The sequence below is a fragment of the Ursus arctos genome, unplaced genomic scaffold (assembly GCF_023065955.2).
Source record: "Ursus arctos isolate Adak ecotype North America unplaced genomic scaffold, UrsArc2.0 scaffold_32, whole genome shotgun sequence".
Classification (NCBI taxonomy): Eukaryota; Metazoa; Chordata; class Mammalia; order Carnivora; family Ursidae; genus Ursus; species Ursus arctos.
This window is the reverse complement of record NW_026623008.1, coordinates 9,894,644-9,916,868: the sequence shown is the minus strand read 5'-3', so window position 1 is coordinate 9,916,868 and position 22,225 is coordinate 9,894,644. Positions and strand designations below refer to the sequence as shown.

The window sequence follows — 22,225 nt, the reverse complement described above, 5'->3', positions numbered from 1 at the left end:
GATTCTCCGACTTACAATTGGAGTTTTAGACAATCAGTGGTGTATCACAAAAATCTAGCCATCATTTCTTAAGGGCTCCTCCATTGCATTTTGGGGAAACCCCATTTATTTTTCACCACACTGGTTGTTTTTCTTTCGCGCAGCTGCCATGTGGAAAAATAAATACATAAATCAGGCAAACCTACAGGTGGCATTGTTCTGGGACAAATGTAGAGACTTAATTAGCAGCGAGACTCCACACATTTTGACTGGGCCAAAAAAATCAGGCTGCCAATTTCTCATTAATTCTTGTTAACTGCCTTGCATTCAAGCCCTTCAAGGACAGCATGTGTTTGATGAAATGGCCTCCAAATCTCCTAACAATTTGCTCGTCTTTAGAACTACTCCCCTGGAGAGCATCTGATAAAACGGGAATCCATACATATCAGGACAATACCAAAGAAATTGGTACAGTTGACCTTCACACTTACAGCTAATCTTAGCTAACGCTTAGTGAGTGCTGATGAGGCCCCAGGTTCTACTCTACACATATTAGTTCATTTATTCATCAGAAAATCTTAAGAGTAAGCACTCCATTACCTCCATTTTGCAGGCAAGGAAACAGAGACGCAAAGAAGGTAGGTATCGTCCCCAAGGTCACACAGCCAGTGCTTGGCAGACCAGTTAGTCCAACTCCAGAGCCTTTATTCTCAACAACTACTCTAAAAATTTTTACAGCTTTTACTTTTGATAGATTTTGAAAATTACAGAAAAGTTGAGACTTGTACATGAAACTCCTATATGTCTTTTACCCAGATCTACCTATTATTTATATCTTGTCGCACTTGCTTTATTATTCTTTCCATACATTTTACATATTTATTATGTTTTCCTGACTATTGAGTTGATTGGCAATATTGTGCCCGTATAACCTTAAATACTGTCGTGTGCATTTCCTAAGAATATTCTCCCATGTAATCACAGTGCTGTTCTCAAAATCAGAAAATTTAACATTGATACAACTTAACATGGATACTGTTTGCTGTTTATAGCCCACATTCAAATCCCATCAATTGTCTCAGAGATGCTCCATACAGCTCTTTTTTTGCCTTGGTTCCGGTACAACCCAAGGTCATCACTGCGTTGAGCTGCTTCTATTCTGGAATAGCTCCTTAGTTCTTCTTTGCTTCCTGACCTTGGAGCCTCACAATTTTGTAGCACATTCCTAATGTTTTCTCATGATTAGATTCAAGTTACACATCTTTGGCAGGAAGACCAGAGTGCTGTTGTGTCCTTCATGGCGCATGCTACTATCAGACACAAGATAACCTCTTGTCCCCATATCAATGATGTCAGCTTTTATTATCTGGTTAAGGTCATATCGGCCAGTTTTGTCCAATGTAAAAGTCACTATTTCTCCCATGCAATAAATAATTTTGGGGGGGGGTACTCTGGGGACTTTGTACATATCCTCTTTCCCATAAAACTTTCACCTACTACTTTAACATCCATTGGTGGCTAACCACTATACGTTTCTGCTTCTTTGTACGTTTTCCAGCTCAAGGGTGGAAACCACTGCCCAGCTGGAGGCCGTGTTGTGGGCATCTGAGGACAGGCAGTGTCCCATCGTGAGGCTACCACACAGTCTTTTGAGGTTAATAGGCTCGAGTTCAAGTTCTGACACTCGTGGAGCTAATGGTCTTGGGGGGAAGCTCCTTAAGCCTTCGAATCTCACCTTCCTCATCTGTGAAGAAGGATAATGGTAGTGGATGGTAGCAAGTGGTATATATATATGGCATAACATAGACAGAGTGTCTGGACCACAGAGGTGTCAGCAATAGCTGTGTGATTATCACTGAAGGGAGAAGCAGCCCAAAATGTCAGGGCTGGGTAGACTTTATAATTAACCAAAATGTTCATGCTAGCTATTGATTATCTAGCATGGCAGAGGGAGAATACAGAGATGGGGGTCCCCTGTGAGCGACTAAGTCATGGCCAAGGCAGTTTGGAGTGTTTTGTCAGACAGGTATGGAGAGTGGCAGGTGTGGGAGAGAAGCAATTTATTTCAGTGGGAGGACCAGAGAGGACTTCGCAGAGACGGCGGTGACATATGGACTTGGGACCACTTGGTGGTCCTTCCTCTGTGTGCTTTCTGCTCAGTGCTTTAAAGTTCTGCTCCATGTAAAGGAGACAGCAGATCCTGGAGAACAAATGAACTGGAACAAGTGGCAGAATTGGGCCCCTTGTTCACAAGATTGAGTGAAATAGAAAGAACTGGGGACACGGGGGTCACATTCTTCTAACTTCACCCCTAAGCCTCCAAGGGGGCCAAATGGCCAAAAAGCAAATTTTTACTTGTCCTTCAAAGAATGGACTTTGATTGTGGAAGTGCCCTGTAAGTACAGCTGAGCACCTTTTAGATGCTGCTAGTCTGGAGGTATATGTGGCAACATCTAGACCCTATCTGGGAGAGCAAATCCAGCAGCTCATCGGATCCACATGGTGGCACAGAACAAAGCACTCCTTTTCCAGAAGTTTCCTGGGACAGCTGACTTCCCAGTGAGGGTGGGCTGAGCAGTTTTTAATAGTGAGTTTTGGATCCAAATAGGCTAGAATCAGGGAGGTGTGAAGGGGAGACCAAAATCCATTCCACCCCGAGTTCACTTCCTTCTTATTGAATCATGCCTCTCAATCCTTTCTAGGTGGCCTGTTGGAGAGGCTGGGAGTGGTGAGAATCACAAAGCAAAGACCAGTTGGGCTTGAGCTCGGGTGTGGTCCACAGCTTTCAGAGCCAGCCCTCAACACACTGGCCCTCGCCAGAGCCCCCTTTAAAAGGCAGCACTCAGGGAGCAGTTGCAGAGATGGAGAAATATGGGTATTTAATTTTCCCACAAAGCACTTTTGCCCAAGCTGGGCTAATGTTCTCCAGCTAAATACTTTTCAAAATGATCCACAAAAAAAAAAAAAAAAAAAAAAAAGGCAGCTACACATTCCATTAATGATGTCTAGTTTCGTCCCACCCAGGGCCACAACAGTCAGCCAAGCAATTTAATCTCTCAAAACAAAAATTGTTATGTTTCTTCTCCTGATGGGGAGAAGGTACAATGAACACACAGGCAAAACGAGTGTGTTTTCCAGAGGGAGGGAGAGGTCTCATATTTTCTGAACTCTCAGGGGGCTTCCAAAAGCTGCAAGGGCTTTTCCACTCCATCCCATTAACACTGGAACTGTTGAACCCACAATGCTTCTGCTGGATTTTTCTTACAGCAGAGCAAAGATTATGTGAGCCATAATTTTAGAAGCAAAAGAGAATGCTTTGCCTCTCACTGTAGACTGTGAGCCCTCTAAAGACAGAGCTGAGGCCAATTCATCTTTGGAATTCTTGTTCCTAGCAGAGACCTTGCCACCCAAGCGTTCAGTGAAAGGTTCATGAATTAAAAAAATAGAGGTGTCGACTTCTGTCTCTTAGATCATTCTCCATCAGACAGCCATATGCCCTGCGTGATCTGGGGTAATCTTGATTTCAGATCTTTGCCTCTGCTGTCTTCAGAATTAATATCATTTTGATATACAATGCAGCCTGCTGTCAGGTTCAGCAATCAGGCACATGTGGTCTTGAATGCAGCATTATGCTTGCTGATTTTCAACCTTTTCTGGGGTCAGAGACCCCTTTGAAAATCTGATGAGAGTTAGCGACTCTTCCGCCACTAAAACTCAAGTTTGCGTAGACATTCACGGTTTCGCAGTCAATGTTAGAGAGCTGTCAGACCCTCGAAAATATCCCTAAATGCCAAGAAATAAATTGCTTCCATAATGGTACTATCACGGCTTATATTCAGTTTTCCGAACTGCGGCAGCAGACTCTGCTCCCACCGTGGATTTTACTGGCTTGTACATTATGGTACAGAATGTTGTGGTCTTCTTCTCAGCTGGCTGCTTTCTAGCGAGGAAGTGCTCAATTCAATCCAACTTGTAAAACTTTAGCTGATACAGGCCAATGAAAATGCAGTGGACTTACATCCTTTCTAAAATGCAGGGGTGTGAGACTCTATAGAAAAAAAAGAAGAGCCAAGTTGTGTGTACGATTAATTTTTAAAATGTGAATCCTTTTTTGCAAAGGCTTATGGATCTCTCTTCTTATTTAAAAAGAATGAGCTTGGGCTGCTGAGCCATCCTGCTTCTTAAGGCTTCCAAAAAGTATGCTCTGATGAAAGACAATGCAGTCCTCGGGCTTCATCAACTTCCACAGCTGACGTCTCTGTTATGAGTTCTAGGAACAGCTACTAGGCCAACTGTTCGAGAATGAACGGAAAATATAAGAGCACATTACGTCATGCATTAAGACTGTGGTGTGGTAATGCCATGTGCACTTGAAAAGAGATTTTGAGTGGTCTTATGAAACTCAGATATACCCTTGGGAATATATTGGAAGTCCACTGGTTTCAGAAGCCTCCTGGATCATTGCAAATGCCCCGAAATGAGTTCCTTGTCTGGTTCCTTATGGATGACTCCCGAAAGAAAAAAATAGCAATGTTTGACATGAGGCTGGGGAATGAACCAAACTTTCTCAGGGTGGAATGTGATTTTTTGCAAACTTCCAAAATTCCAGATGCTCCCTGAAGCTTATCAAAGATATCCAGGCCTCATGAGATGGAAATCAGGGGTGAAAAGCACACAGATGTGCAGCTATCTCGTGCACATTTTGGCGTGAGTGCCAATCAATCCTTTTCCCAAGGTCCTGACCACATCCTCAGGGAAACACGAAGATTAACACCCTTCCCTTGAAGTCCTGAGCCTCAAAGAAAGTGTCCTGTTGAGCAGCTGGATGAATGTCAAACATTGGTAGATGAGACTCTTTGAGCATTTTGCAAACTACGGTGACCCACGTGTTTGTTTTACACCATCTCATTGCACCCGTGAGTTTTGTGCACCAGCTCACTGCATCTTTGAATGTAATCCAAATTCTTCAGGGCCTATTTCCTACCACTTCCAAAGGAAATACCAACAGAAAGGGCAGCCTTGGAAAACCAAAAGAAATAGCAGGAAGAGATTGTGATTTCCAGATGGCGAGACATGCCCACCAACAACCCTTGAGGCTGGTAAGCGAAGACTGCACGGTTTCTACTTGGTAAAGTTTAAAACAGGCTTGCTAACATTTTGAGAGGTAGGTGCACCCTGGAAGAAAGTTTGTTTACTGGATATTCTCCTTCCCCCTAGGGATAAATGAGGCATTGGATTGAGTGCAAAGTAGCCTTGGAGGTGTTCATTGCTTCTAACTGAATTAAGGAGACCAGAGTGACATAAATGGAAAGAAGAATAAGGCAAGACTTCTGGGTACCAGATTCATGGGGGAAAAAAAAATCAATGAAAACTGGAGAAATCTGCAAACGACTTCTTGGATGCAAAGGGAGATGAGGTAAGCTTAAAGGAGAGGAACACAAGCAAAGGCAGTCTTTGCTCACTCTGGGGTCACTTGGAGAACATTTGAGAGCTCCTATTAGGGTCAAGGTTCAAATTTTGTTATGCATCAGAATGACGTGGGAAGCCTCTTTAAAAATGTAGATTCCTGCACCCCACTCTTGTAGACCGATTTAGTTTGTCAGGGCTTGAGCCCAGACATCTGCATTTCTAGCAAGTTACCCAGATGATTCTAATGTAGGTAGTCCTGGGCCACATTTTGCAAAACACTGTCATCTTCTTCCTTTTGGCTTCTTTATTTACTCACTGAAAACACCAAACAGGGATATGGTCCTAAGAATCCTGAGTCTATAACTTGGAATGAAATGTAGCTCCAAGAGCTAAGCCAAGATGGAGGACCAAGGGACCTAGGTAAAGACACACCACTCACATAACCTCAACCAGTTCATAGTTACTGAACCCCATCAAACTACCCTCCCTCCATGTTGCTTGCCATGACTGGCAAGACAAGGGGAGTGGTGATTCTTGGGGGCCAAGAAGTAAGATACATTCCTGCTTTTCGTTTCTATAGATTTATAATCTATATGATCTCGCCGCCCATAAGGGAAATATGAGTAGCAATCTTTAACCCTTTTAGGAGATCATAGACTCTTTTGAGAAAAACTACGATCCCTCTTCTCAGGTAACTGTATATGGACACTTGTACGCACCATTTGGCATAGAATTTCATGGAGTCCAGCAGGAATAATCAATTAAGACATTCTTGCAAGACCCAGGAGCCTAACCTCTTATTCATACAGTTCCCTCAATGTTAACAGTTTCATCCGCTCAGCCTCTGGGTGGATATGCCTGTTTCAGTGTCCTTACTACACATTATGACTCTTCTTTGGGATTCTGAGAAATGCTCACAAAACCCCATTTGAGATTCCTACTTGCTATTGATCTCGGCTCACTTTCTCCAGTCCTTCCCGGTACAAGATGGAAGATGCCATACCTGCTTCCACATTGTAATCTGCACTGATTTGAGAATAAGAGACAAATCCATCATAGACCTGTCTGCACTGTCCAACACTTTGCTGTGGCTCAAGGGACTTCGGCTCCCAAATTTGTCATTCATTACAACCACAGCACTGAGTTGGAACGGTTTCAGGGAAGCCTGTCAGTTCTGAAATAGGCAAAGATATTATCAACAAATGGTCCTTGTTTTCCCCTGCGCACGTCCCATTTTTTTTCATTCATCCACCAAACGTCCATGTGCCAGATTCTGTGCTAGGTAGCAGGATACAGAGAAGGCGGAGGTCTCAGTCCTCAAGAAGCATATGGTCTAACTGGGAGAGTCAGACAATAAATGAATAAACAAATAAGATTATTATTAGTGCCACAAAGGGATAAATGAGGTGGTATAATAAGAAAAAAAAAGAGACTTAGGGTCCTGGCTTTGCTAGAGTGATCAAGGAAGGCCTCCTGGCAGAGGTGACATCTGGGCTAAGACCCAGGAGATCAGGGGCCAGCTGTGGAATGCAAGGACTGCCTGACACTTGATGAATTCTCCATGTCTGCGACTCGGCTCCTGTGAATGCCTGCCAAGTGTCTTCTGCAGAGGAAAGGCCCACACGATCATGATCTGAAGGGGTTTCTGTGCTGAATGCATTCGTCCTGCTGCTGGCATATGTCTTGCTTCATCTGCTGACAGGCCTGTGAAACATCAAACCAAGTTTTCTGCCAGGAAACACACCTTCTCCAAGAGCGAAGCGGGTGCTCACAGCCTGATGTGAGTCACAGGAATGCTTCGATCCCTGCGGCCTCAGGCTCAGGTCCACTGTGGAGAGGTGTCTCTCTACTACCCCGATGGCCAGACTTAGAGAGTGGCCAAAATCGATCCCATGATGAACACCTACAGATGTTTGTCCCAAGCTGACAGGTCTAGAATCAAGAGCAGGGAGTCGGCACGGCTGAAGAAGAGAGAGCCCTAGGCCCAGAGAACACTCAGGATCGAACCCTCCTGCATTGATTCCGGCCTAGACGTTCTACTTTCATCACTTCCCATTTGGTGGCTGCAGCAAATGCAACAGGGACACGTGACTTATGAGGAGTGTGCACTTGGCCTCTGTCGACCTCCTGGATGGAACACTAAAGCCCAACTGTGTATGACATCCTGAGCTCACTGAGCTGTAAGGCTGAGCCTTCTGTCCAAGACGTTTCCATGGACTCTTTTGATGAAGTCTTCATTGTTCCAACATGTGGACTTCACCAACCCTCCCCAAGGCTGAGTCTGACATTGGTGTGAATGCAGTTTCTTCCCCAAGACTCTGAAAGCCACAAGCTGGCAGAATGTAGGGTAGGTCTCCAGTGAGGTATATACCTTCACATCCAGGTTACACAAGGACTTGCACCCTCCTCTCCCCCTGATTCTTGTGACAGATGGTGTTCACAGGTGGGACAAACCCCCGGGATGCACTCGGATTTGATGAAATGCTAAACAAATTTGTGGAAGAGAAATCCTTCCTGGTTTCTCTAGAAAAGGTGTTGCAGTATCTGGCAACTGAACCTCCTGCATATATGGCCAACTTCTCTGCTCTTCTCCATTGATGGGGCCACCATCTTGGTCAAAGCCATCATCTCTAATCCACGCTCCTCAGTGTACTATAGGGATCTTTTGAAAATATAAATCTGATGACATCACTCCACTGCCTAAAATCCTTCAGTGTCTGCCCTTTGAACTTGGACTGAAACCCAAATCCTTAATCCCCGTAGGATCCTGTCCTATACTACTTTTCCACCTCTCCAGCATCTCACTCTCCTCTTTGCCCACCGTACTCCAAGCCCACTGGCTGTGCTGTTACACCAGGACACCAAGTAGTTTCCTGCCTCTGGAACTTTGCATTTGTGGGTTTCTCTACCAAGTATACCATTCTCCTGGCTTCACCGGGTCAATTTCTTCTAAGCTCCAATGTTCCGCAGTCCCCTCCAAAGAGGCCTTTTGAAACCATGTTACATAAAACAGCCTCCCCATCCTGCACACTGTTACTTCTTTCTTAATTAATGCTTGTGATAGACTTGAGTATTGTTTGGTAAGCATTTGCTCTCCTCTCCCTGCTGACACTGGGCTTGTCCATGTGACCTGTGTTGGCAAATGGACTTTCGCAAATGTGATTTGAGCAGAAGCTTTAAATGTGTTCAGATGGCCAGGGCTGCCCTCTTGTTCTCCCACTATTCGCCATGAGAAGAACCTATCCAAGGTGCTATGAGACCAAGGAGGGTAAGAGGCTTATGGTGCAGAGCTGAACTTGACCTGCAGCCTGAGGCCAAGCCAGGCTGAGCCCAGCAAACCACGACTCAGAAATAAACACCTGCTGTTGTAAGCCCCTGGGCTTATGGAGTGGCTTATTATACAGGGTTATTTCAGCAAAGACTGGATAAATGCAGCGCTTTACCACAGGCTACTAACTTTCTCTATTTGTCTCATTTCTTATCTATTTCCCCCACCAGGCTGTAAGATCCTTGAGAGCAGGGCTCACGTTTGTACTTTCCCTGCTGTATTCCCTAATAAACAACTCAACACATGGTTGTTGAATGGATGGATACTTGGTAACCACCCCAACCACTCTGGTTGCATCAACAATAGCTCTCACTCTCCTTTTGGCACAGGTAAAGCACGTTTTTACTTGTGCTCACAGCCAGAGGGCCACCCCTGCCCTCCCTTCTCCAGAGAGCAGGCTGGAGTAGCCGTGACTGAGAATGGTAGGGAAAATCTTGACTCTGCTCTAGTCTATTAAATAGGAAAAGAGTAAATCATTTGTAAACTCTATTATTAGTAACCAGTTACGGGCACTATACCTCCTACAGTGGTTGAGAACCACCATACAAGTTTAACAAAGCAGGGGTGAGCCTGACCCCTGCCTCAACCCATTTCCAAAGATTTGCAGATACCTACAGAGAAACAGCAGCAAGCGGATACCACAGACCTTGTGTGCCAGGTGTGCTTTTATTCCCTTCCAAAATTTTAGTCTGCATGCTAAAAATAATCCATGGAGTAATTAAATGAAAATAAGAGAAATGAAGAACACACTGAGATATATATCAAAAGAACATTAAAATAATGTGTGTATGTTGGGGGAGGGAGGAGAGATAGTTCATAAATCTAAACTCATAAAGAAAAAGAACTGCATTCCCTTGAACATAAATCAAAGGAATAGCTTTCATCCTCAACATGATCTAATGAGTTTTTATATACCGACATCCTGAGTTTCACCGGGAAGAAGAGAGAGAGGAGTGACATGGGCACTATGGTATGGACAGATTTGGGGCTGATCTTTGGACAATCTACAGGGAAGTCCATTTAAAAACGGCCCCCTTTAAGACTGAACCCATTTAATCTATTTTAAATTGGTTTCTCCTGTGGATTGGCCCTTTCAACCTGCTATATATGGCTGCGATTCCCAACCTCGATGTCACAACCCACTGAGGTGTTTCTGATCATCTGTTACTCATAGTGAAGTCTTAAGTCTGTAAAAGTCTGTTTTTAACGCAAATTTGAGCAAATTCAAGGCCATTCCTCTTGTGCTTGTTTCTTTGTGATGAGTTAGGAGCCAAAGAAGGGAGACAGAGTTATAGGAATAATGGGGAACAGGTGAGCGGTGCATGGACAGTGACCCCCGAGGCTGATGATACAAGAGAACAGCATCCGTCACCAGCATCATTGCTGGGGGCAGGGACACAAGGACCCCTGCAGGGAGTGGGAGCCACCTGAGCCCCACGGCACTGTAGGAGGCACTCCTGAACTGTTCTCCCAAGTGATACTGCTCTGGCCAATGAGACACCAGTGGAAATCTGCATTTGGTTTTCTGACCGGAGACGACAGACCACTCCTGCCATCCCTTCTTCATCTTCCTAGCTTGAAGCAAACATGATACCTGCCACCATAGCAGGTGCCTGCCTCTTCACAAAAGCAACGATCCCAGGGAAGATCTAGAGGACTAGAGCCTGGTGGCGCTGACGTGAAGGAGACATGGAACCCTGCTGATAACTGCCCACCTTCTGACTTCGTATTAGGGGGAGAACAGTAAGCCCTCCCACCTGAGCCCAGGAGTCAGATTTTCTGTTTTCTTCAGTTGAAATCATTGTTAATTGATAGATGACTGAATCACGGGGCTGCTGCCTCTGGATAATTCCAACACAGCACAGCATGACACACACAGACACATGCACATACATAATCTTACGCACACTTTCCAAAGGCTCAGCACCTTAGGGAAACTGAGGCTGTGTATGGAGAAGCAAGGTGCTGCCCTCAGACAGGGGGCATGCTGACATCAGCTGTTTGGGGGCTGCAAGAAGATGCTAACCTATGAGCTTGGTAACCTCAACACGGTTAGTCAGTGGTTTAACCCAGGACTGTTCAACATGCTCATGAAAACCAAGTCAGGGGCGGGAGAGCCTGTGTGGGTAGTGGAGCAAGACCGAGGGTAATCCTGACAAAGACAAGGAAAAGGGACAATGTCTCCATCTTCCAAATGGTTTCATGAGCTTGCAGAGACATGTGGCAAGACCCCAACCAACACTGTCAGGAAGGGATTCCAACTTAGCTGGTTGAAACACTGACTTCCGTTAAAGGAAGAAGAAGAAGGAGATGAGGAGGAAGAGGAGGGAGTTTCCAGGGTCCTGTGAGCCTTACGGATAACCGGGTTACACAGTGTCCGGTGCTTGGTTGGGTCTCATGTATATTAGCTTGGCCTTCACCCTCATTCCCCTGCTGCCCATGCCCCCGCATTGCTGAGTGGCCACCAGAACCTGCTAAGTCTGCCTAACGCTGTTTCACTACACACCCCCATGGTGTTCTCCTGACCTGGTTAGGCTGCCCTCAGTCCCAGCCAGAATCTTCACGTTTACCGGAGAGAGCTCTGAGGCTGCAGCATCCCCTATGGCAAGGGAGGGGTGGTTGGAGAAAGCAGGTGCATGGAAGAGGCAGCATTCTGGCTCATCCATCAAGGTAAGCCCATGGCTGACATGAGGAATGACACCCCTCCCCATGCACAGACACACAAAGAGAGAAGGAAAGTTGGGGAAGCAGGAGCCCATTTATTACCCAGAGTCTGCCAGCCTCACCACTGAACCTCTGCAGGGGAGGTGAGGCCGGGCCGGCCTGGCAGGCAATTTCTGGAAAGTCAGAAGCCCACAGGGAGCCCACACATCAGCTCTGCACCTGCCTTTACTCACTGCGCATTGATCATTCCTTGCCAAGATAGACCCTTGGAGGAGTCTGCCTAAGAGCCCCTTTGTTTCAGCTCCTCCTCCTCCCAACCTTCGTGATTACTGAACCAAAGCCCCAGGAGGGCCGCTGGGCAGAGAAGTCCTCGGCCATATGGGCACCTTTTCCAGAGGCCCCTCCTTGGGGTGTCACCCAGCACCTCAGCCCATCCATCTCCTCCCCGTGTCCTCTGCTCCCTAATGTTGCCAGAATGCAAAACAGCGGGACTGATCGGAAGACAAAAGAAGGGCTAAAATGCTGTGCAAACTGCAGGGTGAAGCGCGCACATGGCTTATGTTTGTTGGTCCTGCGACGTGACGGCCCGGAGGAATGCCCACTGATGAAACAGTACACACGGGCGGAAACGATGCGCCCCATTCTGTGTCCTGGCGAGGCTCAGCCTCCCGTCTAGAAAGGGCATTATTTTTGCAGTTGGTTTTGCACTTCCTAACCCACCCTCATCTCCATCCCCAGCCCTAGTTTTTCCTTCTGCCTTTTGCCTTCTCACCGGGGACTGCTTCTGTTTGGGCTGCGCCCGCTAAGTTATCTGACCACGCGCTTCCCTTTGAGGCCACACAAGCCCTTAGTCCAGGGGTTTCTCTGGATTCTAGTTTTTAAAACATCCACCCCAAGTTCTCCTTAAGGCATTGAGAATGTCCACCGATGTCCACTGGGAACACCTGCCACTGCCGGCTTACAAAGCTCAGGGTTTATGTTTCTCATGCTACAAGGAGTTGAGTTGGCTCAATTGCTCTCGGATGCTCTACTCTCCTCCCACACGGCCATCTGTAACGCTTCAGTCTCTTGCCTCATGGCCCCAATATGACTGCTGTGGCCCCAGACAGGTTATCTGTGTTCTAGGAGAATAGGTGAGGGCGACGTGAGGGGAACTGCAGGTGTTAGCCGCATGTGCTTCTTTTTATTCACAAATGGAAATGTTTTCTAGGGCCATTACCTCACAGGGCCGCCCTTGGGTCCCCCTGGTCAGAATGGTGCCATGTAACTTCCTCCAGCTGGGGATGGAGAAATGAGCACGGAAAAAGCCAGGTGGGAAGGGAGTCAGAAACGGCAATGGATGTGGAGTGTACAAACCTAAAATGTCTGTCATAAACTTCAGGTAAGCCTGTGTCGAGGGAAGCAAACTCCTGGAAGCAAAAGTTCCAGGAGTCAGTGGATCCCCCTTCCCCCACAGCGCCTGTGCTCAGAGGCTCACCTGGAGAGCAGGAAACTCTGATTCGCCTAACTCATTAACTGGATTTGCAAACACTAATAAATATTAGCATCTATGAAGCTTGACTGTATTCCAATTACTCTCCCCCTTGTCAGATTAAATTTTCCCTCAATTCGTATATGGTTCCTTAGGAGGAGTCATTTCCTCTTCTCACACACACCCAAAACCAGTTCAGATCCATTAGCACAGTTCACACCAACGTGTGCCACCAAGATGGTGAAAATAACCACAGGTCCACGAATTTGAAGACTAAAGGTCAAGACTAGCATCAAGAACATTCAGGGGCTGAGTGGTATAGTCCCAAGACCCTTGTCGAGAAAGTCAGGGAAATTCTGCTTTAAATGACGGATTTGGCCTATCCAGGCATGTTAATCTAGGGGCCCTGGTTGATCCACAAAGTAGGCCTAAGACTTTTCCCCAGAAGCTGCCTAACTTTTGAGGGATTTTTTTACCCCTAATTCCAAGACTGCGTAACTAGGTTGACCAGCACTTCGTGAGAGCCACAGTAGCATTTAATAATGAATTGTTTATTATGTGCTGCTGTGCTAAGTGCTTTTCAAGGGTTATCTAATGTCAGCCTTGCAGCAGTCCTAGAAAGGCTCTCCACTTTAGAAAGTTAGAAGGAGGCCCGCAGAACCTGTCCTTTGTCTGTGTTCTTAATGCCACTGTGTTCTTAATGCTTTGCTGGACGCAGGATAGGCCTGGGGGAGGGTGAGCAGAGCAGAGCGCCTGGATCTCATTGGGCCCGTGAGAGCTGTTTCAAAGGCTGAAAGCAAAGCCTTTGGCAGATAACTTGTGTCAATACACACACGCAGAATGGCATTTACCGTCCCAAGGTCCTGGGGTGGTGCGTTCACACTGCCTTTCCAAGGAGCCACTATCTCCAAGGACACTGATATGAGCTGAGTTGGGCCCTCCTCTGTATTGTCAGGGGTCTCTAGAACCAATAGATTCTTCCTAGATACGTACACAGGAAGAGGTTTGTTACAGGGAATTGGCTCTTGCCATGATGGAGGCTGGAAGTCCATGATCTGTGGTCTACAAGCAGGAGATGCCGGAGAGCCAGGGGACTAGGAGTGCTGAGGGCAGCAGCAGATGGGTGTCCCATCAGTCAGGCAGGCAGGAAAGGCCAAATTCTTCCTTCCTCTGCCCTTTTGTTCTACTTTGGCCCTCAACAGATTGGATGATGCCCGCCCATATTGGGGAGGGCAAACCAATGTACTGAGTCCACTGATTCAAATGCTAATTTCATCCAGAAATACCCTCACGGGCACGACGAGAAAGGATGCTTGGCCAAACATCTGGGCATCCCACGATCCATGTCAAGTTGGCACAAAAAATTAACCATTACGCCCCCACATTCCTATGTTGAAGTCTTAACCCTTAGTACCCCAGAATGTGACCTTACTTGGAAATACGGTATTTAAATAAGTTAAAATGAGGTCATTAGAGTGGTCCTAATGCAATATGACTGGTGTGCTTATAAGAAGAGGAGACAGGGCCAGAGATACACAGAGGAAGTATGGAGACACAAGGAAAAGACCACCATCTCCAAGCCACGGTATGAGGCCTCAGAGGAAACCAACCCTGCCAACACCTTGGTCTTGGACTTCTGGCCTCTAGAACTGAGAGAGAAATGTCTGTTGTGTAAGCTCCCAGTCTGTTACTTTGCTACGGCAGACACAGGACACTAACACAGACATAGGCCTAGTTCTCAGCCTGAAGAGATACTGAGGCACTGAACAGTGTGTGTGTGTGGGTGGGTGGGGTGGTGGTGGTGGTGATTCCTAGGCCCCTTAGCTCTTGACATGGATCCTTTAATCTTAACCTCTACCTCCCACACTTGCTTAGAAGCCAGGTGTATGCCCATGGCCACAGCCAGTGCCAGGCTTTCCTTCCTGATTCTAAGTCAGCAGACAGCTGACTCCCATATACCACCACTCCCTGTGCTTACCAGTAATTGGAGGGGCAACAGGGCTACACTGTAAGACCCACGGTATCATTTGCAGGGCCTGGTGCAAAAGGAAAAGTCAGAGAGGGCCCGCTTGTTCAACAATTCTTAAGAATTTCAAGACAGCAAGAGCAGAGCTCTGAACCAAGGATGGGACCCTTCTCGGCACAGGGCCCTGGGCAGCTACTCAGGCCTCACACCCAGGAAGCTTGCTCTGATCTCATGCACGGGCTTGAGTGAAGTGGTCAGAGAGCAGAGAGCCTTCTGCCTCCACAGGAATGTGACAGGGACAGTGCAACAAACACGAAGGGGACAGATGCGGCTGGGACAAGGACTTTGGATTCACATGCCACCTCTCCACTTCAGCACCCTCCTCTTGGGCCTCTGGCCTGGTGGCTGTCAGGACCAGAGGGTGGATGCTGGTTGCTGCAGGGGAGATGGGGGAAGAGAGTTTTGCTTTAGAGAGATGCCAGCAAAATGCTGAAGCCACCAGACGCCGGGATGCGAAGGGCATGCTTTTTGTTCAAAGCCATAACAATTAGGAAAATGATGATAACGGCCAACTTTTATTGGGTACTTGACATATACTAGGCTCTGCTGCAAGCCCTTTATGGGGACTGTTTTGCTTCATTCTCTCAAGGGTCTCCTGAACGACACATCTTACTGCCCAGGAACCTGGGGCGCAGAGAGGTTTAAGGCCAAGGCCACAGTTCATCAGGGGAGGAGCTGGGATTCCTCTGGGGATCTGGGTCTCCAGGGTGCAGGCCTGAGTATTTGGCATTGTTACATTTCTTTTCAGCAAACCCAGGAGGAGAAAAGTAAATCCGTGGGCTCTGAGGAGGACGAAACAAAGCAAATGCCAACTTGGCACTGGCCCAGAGCCAAGAGAGGAGATCTGTTCTGGGAGCATAGGGGAACAGGGTTTCCTATTTCCACCGAGGGGAAAATGGAGAAACCATCTCTGTTGGAATCTGCTGAATGACCTCGCACAAAAACACGTGACATCTTAACTTTTTTAATGTGTCAAGTGGAGATGCTAATTGCATTTACTTCTCAGTGATGTGATATGATCAGAAACTTCCGGATGCTGTTTAGCATTGAACAACTCCAGGATCAGCCACTGGCTCTTAGCTTTTCTCTCTACCTTCTCTCCAATCCATTCTCCACACTGCAGGTGAGTCCATTTTTTCATAAAGTAAATCTGATAGTCATTTCCTGTAACAGCTCTCCATGCTCTGAGGATCAAGACAAAACCCCCTTCCCTGGCCTGCAAAGTCCTCTAGAATTTTGCCCCTACCTGCTGCCCATCCTCCTCCCCCTCCCTGCTCTCCATCACTTCCTGGGGCTCAGCCCCACTGGCCTCCTTTCAGAACCCTGAAATCATTGTGCTCTCTCCTGCCACAGGACCTTTGCACAGACAGTCCCTGCTGCTGGGAGGCTCTGCCTTTCTTCTTTTACTGTCACTTGGTCCTCAGCAATCAGTTCAAGAGTCAATTCCTTCCTTTTTAAAATAATAACTTTATAGAGATAAATTCAAATGGCATACAATTCACCTGAAGTGTACGATTCAATGGTTTTTGGTACAGTCACAAAACTGTACAACCACTATCACAATCAATAATTTCAGAATGTTCTTATCGCCCCGAAAGAAATCCTTTACCCATCAAAAGTCACTCCTCATTTGCCCCTTCCTCTTCTTCCCTTACACCCCACCCCAGGCAACCACTAATCTATTTTCTGTCTCTATGGATTTGCCTATTCTAGATAGTTCCTATAAATGGAATCATACAATATGTAGTGTTTTGTGAATGACTTCTCATTTTAGCATCTTGTTTTTGAGTTTCATCATGCTGTCGCTTGTACCGGAGCTCATTCTTTTTTTTTAAACTTATTTATTTGAGAGAGAGAGGACAAGCAGGGGTGACAGAGAGGGAAAGAGACAAGCAGACTCCCCGCTGAGCTGGGAGCCCCACGTGGGGCTCGATCCCAGGACCCCAGGATCATGACCTGAGCCAAAGACAGACGCTTCACCGACTGATCCACCCAGGCTCCCCCCCCCAAACTCATTCCTTTCTATTGACAATAATATTCCGCTCTACGGACATGCTACATTTTGTCTATTCATCAGTTGATGGACATTGGCGTTACTGTCACTTGTCGGCTATTACGAATCATGCTGCTGCCAACATTTATATACAGGTGCTTATGTGGACAAACATTTTTGATTCTCTTGGATAAACACCTAGGAGTGGAAATTCTGGGCCACATGGTAACTCTGTTTAGCCTTTTGAGGAATTGCCAGATGGTTTTCCAAAGTGGCTGCACAAGCCTTCATTCCCACCAGCAATGTGTGTGCACGTGTGTGTACACGTGTGTGTGCACGTGTGTGCACGCTCCCATGTCTCCCTGTCCTCCACTGACACTTGTTATTAACTGCCTTTTTGATTTCAGCCACCCTAGCAGATGTGAAGGGTGTCTCACTGTGGGTTTGCATTTCCCTGATGGCTAACGATGGTAAGCATCTTTTCCTATGTTTACTGACCCTTTGTATATTTTCTTTGGAGAAATGTCTCTTCAGATCCTTTGCCCATTTTCTAATTGGGTGGAGTTCTTTCCGCTTGAAATCAGCTGCCTCCACTGTTAACAACCTCTTTAAGACTAACCCTAGAAAACGTGGGTTTTTTTTTTTTTCCTCTTAGAATGAAGAGCACGTTTCTGCTGTGACAAGCAGGAGTTCAGCCTCAAAAAATAATTTAAAATCTGGGGACTTGACAAAATGCCTTGATAGAGTCTGTAAATCCAGAAGGGAAGACTCAGACTTCAGGGAATTGTTTTGTCTGAGAAATGGCAGCCCAATTAATATTCTGTGAAAGTTAAAAATAAAATAAAACAAAACCCATGAAATAAAAAATCAGAAAAATCTTGGAAGTGCCAAGTTCTGGTTAATATTGTTCATTGTGGTTTGCTCCCCCAAATCTTCCTGTGCTCTGTGACCCTTCCATTCTGTGAGTCACCCTCGAGAATAAATAAACTCATTTGTCTGACCTCATTCTCCAGCAAGGGCAGATTGAAATTCCATGGAGAAATTACAGAAATGGCACTCCATTTCTTGCAAGGTGAGTCTCTCCCGAATCTTCCCCCCCCAGGGCTCCCCTTCTGACATTAGCATCTATTATCTTCCTGGCTGAATTCTTCCCTAAAGGGCACTCAGCATCTCTGGGCGATGCCAGTGTCAAGGCAACCTCACCAGCTGTGAAGGAAGCATGAGCTCCTGGATGAGGGTGGAAAAGAAACTGGCGGAAAGATTCTGGGGTCGATGCAAAGCTGTACTGACTTCTGCGGTGAAAGAAGTCCCAGGAGCTGGAGTTGCACACCATGCAGAGCTTCTGTGTCCTTGGTAAGGCCGTCTCCATGCAGGCAAGAATGCTCAGAACCCCAGGGCCTCTGTGTCTTTGCTGAGAGGGGCATCAGTGTCTTGGAAGGAATTAGAGCGTCCTTTAACGAGGATCACAGGCCAGAATCCCCAGGACGGTAGAGATGCTTAGTCACGCATACCCTTGCAGAGCAAGATGCTTGAATATAGGCAGGCACGAGGGGTCTCGAAGGTAGACTGTGGCTTCCATATTCTCAGGAATAAGGTTCGATTCGGTCATAAGGAATAAGGAATCGTCCAAACGCATAGGTAATTCAAGGGTCAGACTTCCTGCCTAAACACATGTGTTTTAGGGGGGAGCTGCATTCACAGAAGTGATCTTCAAGTTCAAAATGTAAGCTGTTCTCTCCATGGGAATTCCAAGCACGCAGTGATCACCCCATTTCATAGACTGAGAGGAGTTCTTCATATGTGTTCTGTTCAGCCACTAAATCACAGCAGGTGCGGGATATGAGCAAAACCTTTGCAAAAGAAGCAGTCTATAGGGTGGAGTAGGGAGGTAAAGGTGTCAAGAAAGGCTTTTTTTTTTTTTAGGTAACAAAAATTTTTTTCAGACAGAGCTCAGCTGATCCAAGCGGATTACTGAAAATGTATGTGTGGGGCAGCAGGGAGCTGGGGTGTTGGAATGAGGGCAACCAGCAACTGGTCTGGTTTGTCCAGGACTTTCTTCATTTCAGCCTCATGTCCCTGGAATCTCTCGGTCCTGAGAAAACTGGGACAGTTGATCACCCTGGTGGAAACTGCTCACTGGACCAGTCCTGTGTGGCCCCTCACAGGAACTTCCAGGGCTCCAGTAGGGGATAGGACAACAGGGACCAGGGTCCCTGTGTCTGTTTCTCGATCTCCTGTGCCAAGTTCTGTGCTTTGCTTAAAGAAGTTCTTAAGAAATGTTGCTCAGATAGAAATGGCAAAGGACCCTCAGGACACACTTAAAATATCAGTGTCACTGAGGAAATGCCAGGAAGAAAAGGGGGCACGAAAGGTACATCTAGTAGGCTTCTAGAATGCTCCAGACCTTGGGAGCCAGATGCTTCACATGCATTACCTTGGAAAACCCAAGAGGTATCATTTGGAGATAGGACAGTGAGGCTGGCATGGGAGCTGACAGGATAACGCACGTGTGTCTGCTCCTAGCACCCTTGACCTTGCCATCATATTGCACTTTTGTAAGTCTCAAAGGGACCCGCGCAAGGCCTCACCTTTCATCACCGCCTTCCCCATATGCCTCTGATCACCATTCTTCAGCAAGCTGACTTGGCTCCAACCCCCTGCTGTCTGCCAGGGCTCTTGGCCAGGATACCGTTTAGCAACATGTGGCCTTCCTGCCCACCCATCCCTCCACACCAGGGCTTGGAGACACTCTGCCACTTCTGGCTTTGGAAGGAGGGCTGCATCAGAATAAAATCCTAGAATAAAGCAGCTGCAATATCCTGAAGCGTGGGCCAGGGTGGGCCAGGCCAGGCTCCGCACAGGCCCCCACCAAAGCGTGCCGCTCTAGGCAAGAAAACAGCCTGATGAGACCCAAGGAGGGCAGGCCCAATAGAAGTCTTGAGCTGCCCCTGGGCCTGTGCTCAGTGATGCAGGGACAGTCCCTTGGGTCCTGGATCACGTCCGTCAGGTGATGGCAGTCCTAGGATTCCCATCCGGCTCAGTGGTACCAAAGTTCCCTCAAAGTCAGATGCTGCGATGTGCCTTCCAGCTGACTGGCTTCATGTGTGCAGAAGCAACCCCCAGAGCTGCTGCTGCTGATAAAATATATATGTGCATCTCAGTCGCCTTCACCCTTCAAATTTGGTGGAAAAACGGGGTTGGGGTGTTTGTTGATGTGGAGGCAAACGCGGCTCCTTCAGGGACCCCAACTGGAGTGACTCCTGGATTTTTGTTTTGACTAAGGGGATCAAAGGGAGCCAAGAGACATTGGTGGCCTCCTGACATGGCATTGTGCCATGAGAACGGTCAGGAACATCCCAGAAATAGCCAGTGAATTGGTTTCAAGTGCCCCTGGACAAACATTCGATGCTCCAGGTTAAGTGTTGACTCCGAGTTAGAGTCGACGGATTTTAGATGTGTTGGGTTTGAATCCTGGCTACTTACTGCCTGCGTGGTGGGCGAGCTGTTTAACCTCGATCTCATGACCCTGAGATCACGACCTGAGCTGAAACCAAGAGCTGGACACCCAACCGACAGCACCACCCAGGCGCCCCCAAATTTCCCCCTTCTATATGGAAGCTGATCATACTGGATCAGCCCCCCCACACACACCTGTATGATCTTATCTTCACTAATTACATCTGCAACAACCTGTTTCCTAGTAAGGTCACATTCTGAGCTACTGGGGGATATGATTTCTACATACGAATTTTGGAAAGCCACAATTCAACCCATAACAGCTATTCTCCTTCTAGCCTTGTGTGTTTTTTCCTGCAGCAAGCAGGCAGAGAAGGCGGTCAGCATTCCCCCATACCGTCTAGACCAGCAAAGACGCTCCTGCTCGGGTCTGCAGCCTTCGTCCCACATCCTTGCGCCTGTGGCTTTAAGGCCCATCTCCTCACTGAGGCACGGTTCTCTTTCTCTCTCCCTGCCCATCCCAGCATCCAGGACACCGCTGTGCACCTTGCAGACTCTCCATAAATATTTATTAAGGGAATGAATGTGCCATTTCGTTTAATCCTCAGACACCTCTAGGAGATAAACATCATTATCCTGCTTTATGATAAAGAACACAATTTGTTCATATTTGAAGCTCCTGTCTTTGGACGAAGGTGCCACCTGTCTACCGGCTGGTTTTCTAGAACATTCCAGACCCCTGACAGTGCTAAGCTCACAAGATAGGTCTGCCTAACAGATCCCAAGGCCTCTCCATGAATCTCCTAGTGAGAATCTCCTGGCATCTCTGTTTTTAACAAGTGCCTGTGTGTGATCCTAAAAGCAGTTCCATTTGGGAACAACGACCTGAAGATGTAAACACGAGGGTGGAGGGGGCAGCAATCTCTCTTCTTCTAATTTCGTGGTTTCCTCTAAAGGAACAGTAGTCGGAAACACACCTAGCTTTTCTCAACTGCTAATTCAGCGTCTTCTCTGGTGAGTTTGGGACAAGGGATTGGGTATGCCTGGCTTTACCTCTTCCTTTCTCGTTCGCCCGGCTCAGTGCGCACACTGGGTCTGGTCTGTTCTCTGCCAGGCAATGGGGGTCTTGGGGGAAGGTGGGGGACAAGATATCAAACTGCTTTGGTATTTAGATTTACATTGGAAACATTCAAACGGGCAATAAGACAATTTTTAGGTCAATATTTAGAATGTGTCCAAAGTTATATCCTCTGAAACTCCTTAAACCTATGACAAATACAAATCAGATGATCACTTAAAATCTGTGAGAAGGTCCACAGTTTCACAAAAGAGACTTTACAGGCCTCCTGATGGACACAATATGCAGCACGATTAGTGCTGAGGAAAGAGTCTTGCCAAAAACAGAAAACAAAGAGCAAAACAAATAAAAAAAACTATTCTGATCAGGCCTCTGGGTCTAACTAGCACCAGTTTACAGAAAATAAAGCAGAGAGAAGAAAATGTTAACTGACACCATGTCTGCGTCACAAAATATCCAGTGTGGGAAATTTATAGGGTAAATGATCTCCTTTCTTCAACAAATAAATGACCCCAAATCAGATCAATAAAAAGAGAAGAAAACCAGAGATGCCAAAAGGCTTAAGAAATTGATCAACTAAATGCAACACGTAGACTCTGCAACAGATTCACACAGACCGGCAGTTAGATAAAGTATGAGACCGCGACAGAAACGGGAACGTGGACCAGATTCACACAGACCGGCAGTTAGAGAAAGTATGAGACCGCGATGGAAACGGGAACATGGACCAGATATTTGATCAGATGAAGAAACTTGCTAATTTTTAGGTGTACCGTTGTTAAACAAAAGAGTCCTTATCAGTTAGGTATACGAATTAAAAA

General features: G+C 46.8%; 1 protein-coding gene and 1 long non-coding RNA gene across 3 annotated transcripts in view; both read right to left on the bottom strand.

Annotated features, from left to right (window-relative positions):
• Window positions 1-22,225, bottom strand: part of KAZN (kazrin, periplakin interacting protein) — a 1,011,261-nt gene that overhangs the window by 651,343 nt on the left and 337,693 nt on the right. The window lies entirely within an intron of this gene.
• LOC130542323 (uncharacterized) overlaps window positions 849-22,225 on the bottom strand; it is a 67,098-nt gene continuing 45,721 nt past the window's right edge. Inside the window, exon 2 of the long non-coding RNA XR_008956808.1 lies at window positions 849-22,225. This exon is cut by the window's right edge and continues 35,003 nt beyond it. This is a non-coding gene — a long non-coding RNA (uncharacterized LOC130542323).